This window comes from Scyliorhinus torazame, chromosome 7 (assembly GCF_047496885.1).
Source record: "Scyliorhinus torazame isolate Kashiwa2021f chromosome 7, sScyTor2.1, whole genome shotgun sequence".
NCBI lineage: Eukaryota > Metazoa > Chordata > Chondrichthyes > Carcharhiniformes > Scyliorhinidae > Scyliorhinus > Scyliorhinus torazame.
Genome location: NC_092713.1, coordinates 9,332,603 through 9,338,926, shown reverse-complemented (window position 1 = coordinate 9,338,926; position 6,324 = coordinate 9,332,603).

The window sequence follows — 6,324 nt, the reverse complement described above, 5'->3', positions numbered from 1 at the left end:
GGAATCCCAGCCTCAGGGACCCTGCACAGGGGAACACAAACCCTGGAATGGGAATCCCAGCCTCAGGGACCCTGCACAGGGAACACAAACCCTGGAATGGGAATCCCAGCCTCAGGGACCCTGCACACGGCGTTGGAGGGATACAAGATAGCCAGGAGGGAACTGAAGAAAGGGATTAGGAGAGCTAAGAGAGGGCATGAACAATCTTTGGCGGGTAGGATCAAGGAAAACCCCAAGGCCTTTTACACATATGTGAGAAATATGAGAATGACTAGAGCGAGGGTAGGTCCGATCAAGGACAGTAGCGGGAATTGTGTATTGAGTCTGAAGAGATAGGAGAGGTCTTGAACGAGCACTTTTCTTCTGTATTTACAAATGAGAGGGGCCATATTGTTGGAGAGGACAGTGTGAAACAGACTGGTAAGCTCGAGGAAATACTTGTCAGGAAGGAAGATGGTGTTGGGCATTTTGAAAAACTTGAGGATAGACAAGTCCCCCGGGCCTGACGGGATATATCCAAGGATTCTATGGGAAGCAAGAGACGAAATTGCAGAGCCGTTGGCAACGAGCTTTTCGTCCTCACTGACAACTGGGGTGGTACCAGGGGATTGGAGAGTGGCGAATGTCGTGCCCCTAGTCAAAAAAGGGACTAGGGATAACCCTGGGAATTACAGGTCAGTTAGTCTTACTTCGGTGGTAGGCAAAGTAATGGAAAGGGTACTGAAGGATAGGATTTCTGAGCATCTGGAAAGGCACTGCTTGATTAGGGATAGTCAGCACGGATTTGTGAGGGGTAGGTCTTGCCTTACAAGTCTTACTGAATTCTTTGAGGAGGTGACCAAGCATGTGGATGAAGGTAAAGCAGTGGATGTCGTGTACATGGATTTTAATAAGGCATTTGATAAGGTTCCCCATGGTAGGCTTATGCAGAAAGTAAGGAGGCATGGGATAGTGGGAAATTTGGCCAGTTGGATAACGAACTGGCTAACCGATAGAAGTCAGAGAGTGGTGGTGGATGGCAAATATTCAGCCTGGATCCCAGTTACCAGTGGCGTACCGCAGGGATCAGTTCTGGGTCCTCTGCTGTTTGTGATTTTCATTAATGACTTGGATGAGGGAGTTGAAGGGTGGGTTAGTAAATTTGCAGACGATACGAAGATTGGTGGAGTTGTGGATAGTGAGGAGGGCTGTTGTCGGCTGCAAAGAGACATAGATAGGATGCAGAGCTGGGCTGAGAAGTGGCAGATGGAGTTTAACCCTGAAAAGTGTGAGGTTGTCCATTTTGGAAGGACAAATATGAATGCGGAATACAGGGTTAACGGTAGCGTTCTTGGCAATGTGGAGGAGCAGAGAGATCTTGGGGTCTATGTTCATACATCTTTGAAAGTTGCCACTCAAGTGGATAGAGCTGTGACTTCTGGTTGCGGCTATGCGGGGCTAAGCCGCACGATTCGGCAGCTCCCGCGAACACGGACTTACGGGCTCGATAGAAGAGCCAACCCGTGGGGAAGAGAGGAGAGAAGTCCCCTACTAACTTGTATGGACCCGACCCGCAGCGAAACGGCCAAAAAAGTGGCATTGGAGCAGCGGGAGAAGAGGGGTAAAACAATCAAAATGGCGGCGGCCGGGGACAAAGAGGAGATGCAGGAATTCATCAAGCGCTGCTTCGAGGAGCTGCGTAAGGAGATGCTGGCGCCTATGTTGGCAATAATTGAAGGACTTGGGGCAACCCAGAAAGCCCACGAGGTGAAGATCCAGGAGATCCAGGACAAAGTGAGTGAGAATGAGGACGAGCTCTTGGGCCTGGCGGTGAGAGTGGAGCGGCACGAGGCGCTACACAGGACGTGGGCGGGAAGACTCGAAGACCTGGAGAACAGGTCGAGGAGAAATAATCTGAGGATCCTGGGTCTCCCAGAAGGAGTGGAGGGGGCCGACGTCGCGGCATATGCGGGCACAATGATCGGGGCGCTGATGGGCGCGGAGGCCCCCCCGGGGTTGCTGGAGCTGGATGGGGCACACCGGGTGCTGGCGAGGAAGCCCAAAGCAAACGAGCCGCCAAGGGCGATGGTGGTGAGATTTCACCGGTTCACAGACAGAGAGAGGGTCCTGAAATGGGCCAAGAAGGAGCGGAGCAGCAAGTGGGACAATGCGGAGATCCGAATATACCCGGACTGGAGCACGGAGGTCGCTAAGCGGAGAGTGGGTTTCAACCGGGCCAAAGCGGTGCTGCATCGAAAAGGAGTGAAATTTGGAATGTTGCAGCCAGCGCGACTGTGGGTTACACATAATGGCCAACACCACTACTTCGAAACGCCCGAAGAGGCGTGGACCTTTATACTAGCTGAAAAGTTGGACTCTAATTGAGGGTTTGTGAGGGTGGGGGGTGTTTGAGGGTTGAAGTATGATGGTTGTATATAGGGGGTCAATCACACGCAGGGAATGTTATATGGGCTGGGGGAGAGAGACAAGGCCGTGACAGGAGCTGCGCCAGAGGGGGCGGGGCAGGCTTTGGAAAGCGCGGGGTTCTTTTCCCGCGCGCAGGAAGAAAGGCGGGAAGGGGAACGAAGGAACGTATATTGATGGGGAGACTCCCACACGGGGGGGTCAAAGGGATGGTGGGGGAAGCCAGGGTCAGCAGGTGTCAGCTGACTTACGGGAGTGATATGGGGGGAGCAAAAAAGCTAGACAGGGGTCTAGCGGGGGGAGGGGGGAAGGGGGGGAGGGGAAAGGGTTGCTGCTGCACTGGCCGAAAGGGAATGGGACACAGAAGAGGTGGTCGGGACGAGGGTCCCCCGGCTGGGGGACTGGAGGGTGAGGGAGACGCGGACACGGGACTGGCCCAGAAAAGGAGATGGCTAGTCGGCCCGGGGGCGGGGGGGGGGGGGGGGCCAAGCCTCTCCAATCCGGCTGATAACGTGAGGGGCCTGAATGGGCCAGTGAAGAGGGCTCAAGTGTTCGCGCACTTGAAGGGACTGAAGGCGGACGTGGCCATGCTCCAAGAGACACACCTGACGGTGGCGGACCAGGTCAGGTTAAGAAAGGGATGGGTAGGACAGGTATTTCACTCGGGACTGGACGCGAAGAATAGAGGGGTGGCAATATTGGTGGGAAAGCGTGTGTCATTTGAGGCCAAGACTATCGTAGTGGATAACGGAGGGCGATATGTGATGGTGAGTGGTAGGCTGCAAGGGACGTGGGTGGTGTTGGTAAACGTATACGCCCCGAACTGGGATGATGCAGGATTCATGAAGCGCATGTTGGGGCGCATTCCGGACCTGGAGATAGGAGGCCTGATAATGGGAGGGGACTTCAATACAGTGTTGGATCCAGCACTGGACCGCTCCAAATCAAGGACGGGAAAGAGGCCGGCAGCGGCCAAGGTGCTCAGGGGGTTTATGGATCAGATGGGGGGAGTGGGCCCATGGAGGTTTGCAAGACTGCAGGCCAGGGAATTTTCTTTCTTCTCCCACGTGAACAAAGCCTACTCCCGGATAGATTTCTTTGTTCTGGGTAGGGCGCTCATCCCGAGGGTGGAGGGGACGGAGTGTTCGGCCATAGCTGTTTCGGACCATGCCCCGCACTGGGTGGAAATGGGGCTGGGAGAGGAGCGGGACCAACGCCCGTTGTGGCGGCTGGATGTGGGACTGCTGACGGACGAGGTGGTGTGTGGGAAGGTGAGGGGGTGTATCGAAAGGTACTTGGAGGCCAACGACAACGGGGAGGTGCGAGTGGGGGTGGTATGGGAGGCGTTGAAGGCGGTGATCAGGGGAGAGCTAATCTCCATCAGGGCTCACAGGGAGAAGACAGAGGGCATGGAAAGGGAGATGTTAGGGGGGGAGATTTTGCGAGTGGACAGGAGATACGCAGAGGCCCCGGAGGAAAGATTACTTGGGGAAAGGCGACGGCTCCAGACGGAGTTTGACCTGTTGACCACAGGGAAGGCGGAGGCACAGTGGAGGAAGGCGCAGGGGACGACCTACGAGTACGGGGAAAAAGGCCAGTCGGATGCTGGCACACCAGCTCCGTAAGAGGACGGCAGCGAGGGAAATAGGGGGAATCAAAGATGGAAGGGGAGCCATGGTTCGGAGTGCGACGAAAATAAACAAGGTATTCAAGGCCTTTTATGAAGAGCTGTACAGATCCCAGCTCCCAGCGGGGGAAGAGGGGATGAGACGATTCCTAGATAAACTGCGGTTCCCGAGGGTGGAGGAGCAAGATGCGGCTGGTTTGGGGACACCAATCGAGTTGGAGGAGCTGAGTAAGGGTTTGGGGAGTATGCAGGCGGGGAAGGCCCCGGGGCCGGACAGGTTCCCGGTGGAGTTTTATAGAAAGTATGTGGACCTGTTGGCCCCGCTACTAGTGAGGACCTTTAACGAGGCAAGAGAGGAGGGGACCCTGCCCCCGACAATGTCGGAGGCGACAATTTCCTTGATTCTGAAGCGAGACAAGGACCCGCTGCAATGTGGATCGTACAGGCCGATTTCGCTCCTCAATGTGGACGCTAAGTTATTGGCAAAAGTGCTGGCCACGAGGATTGAGGACTGTGTCCCGGGGGTGATTCATGAGGACCAGACGGGATTCGTAAAGGGCAGGCAATTAAATACTAATGTGCGGCGGCTCTTAAACGTGATAAAGATGACATCGGAGGAGGGAGAGGCGGAGATAGTGGCAGCTATGGACGCGGAAAAGGCCTTTGACCGAATAGAGTAGGAGTACCTCTGGGAGGTGTTGCGTAGGTCTGGGTTCAGGGGAGGGTTTATTAGCTGGGTTAAGCTCCTTTACAGCGCCCCGGTGGCGAGTGTGCTGACGAACCGGCGGAGGTCGGAGTACTTTCGGCTGTACCGAGGAACGAGGCAGGGGTGCCCCCTGTCCCCCCTGCTGTTTGCATTGGCGATCGAACCCTCGGCCATATCACTGAGGGAGTCTAATAAATGGAGGGGGGTAGTCCGCGGGGGAGAAGAGCATCGGGTGTCGCTATACGCGGATGACCTGCTGCTGTACGTGGCGGACCCAATGGAGGGGATGGTGGAGGTCATGCAGACTCTCAGGGAGTTTGGGGAGTTCTCGGGTATAAGCTCAATGTAGGAAAGAGTGAGCTTTTTGTACTACAGGCAGGGGACCAAGAAAGAGGGATAGGGGACCTACCGCTGAGGAGGGCGGTGGGGAGTTTTCGGTATCTGGGGATCCAGATAGCCAGGAGTTGGGGGGCCCTACACAAATTGAATCTGACGAGGTTGGTGGACCAAATGGAGGTGGACTTCAAAAGATGGGACATGTTGCCGCTCTCGTTGGCGGGTAGAGTGCAGTCGGTCAAAATGGTGGTCCTTCCGAGGTTTTTGTTTGTGTTTCAGTGCCTTCCCATCTGTGGTGTTGGGTGCTCTGGTGCACAGATGAGCCAACACAGTTGTATGTGGTACAACTCTATTTTATTATAACTCTTATAATACAGTTCGTTCTGGATACTCTGCACGTGCTGTCTCCCTGAGTGTGTTTGGTAACATATGTGTCCTGGTTCTCCTCTGCAGCTAATACTGACCACCGGGGGTCGTGTCTGTGCTTTTATATCTTTCTGTCATTGGTTGTGGTGTTGTGTGTTCTGATTTGTCTGTTGGTGTGTCTATCATGATGTGTGTGTTTGAATATCATGACATCCCCCCTTTTTACAAAGATAAGTGCCTACGTGGTTATAAATATAATTGTGTCGTGAGTGCATCTAAGAGTGTGTGTGTGTGTTGTGTACAGCGTGTGTTTATGACGTAACTATTTACATGGGGCGATGTCGGGTGCGTCACACTAACAAGGTTGTACCATAACAAAACTTGGATGCGAGAGAAAAAAAAAACTTGAACATTGGTCCGGTCAGACGATATCTGGAACAATAAACAACAACAGGTTATAATACAGAAGTGTTTGACTTTTTGAACGTATGAACAGCGTTATAAGTCCAGTCTAATGGGTGACCGCCTCAGGAATGGGCTGGTCCCCAAGCCGGTTCAGCTGTGGAGATTTGGGGTCACACTGGTTCACCTTGGACTGTTGGAGGTGATGCTGTTGCCGAAGTCTCTACTTTACCATTTGTTGTACTTCATGCAGTGCTTGGTTTTTTCATTCGTGCAAATATAACATTCAACATCTTTGTTAGTGGTGCCTTGGCTGTGGTTTGGTTCTGGTGGCGATGGAAGGGGCATGATCCGTGGCATCTCCACGAAGTCATCCTTGGGAACCAGTGGAGGATCCGGCGTGTGCGTACGGTTCAGTTGCGAGCGTGGAAGGCGGCACAAAGCCCGCTGATTGCGCCTACGCACCAATCCATCCGCCCTGCAT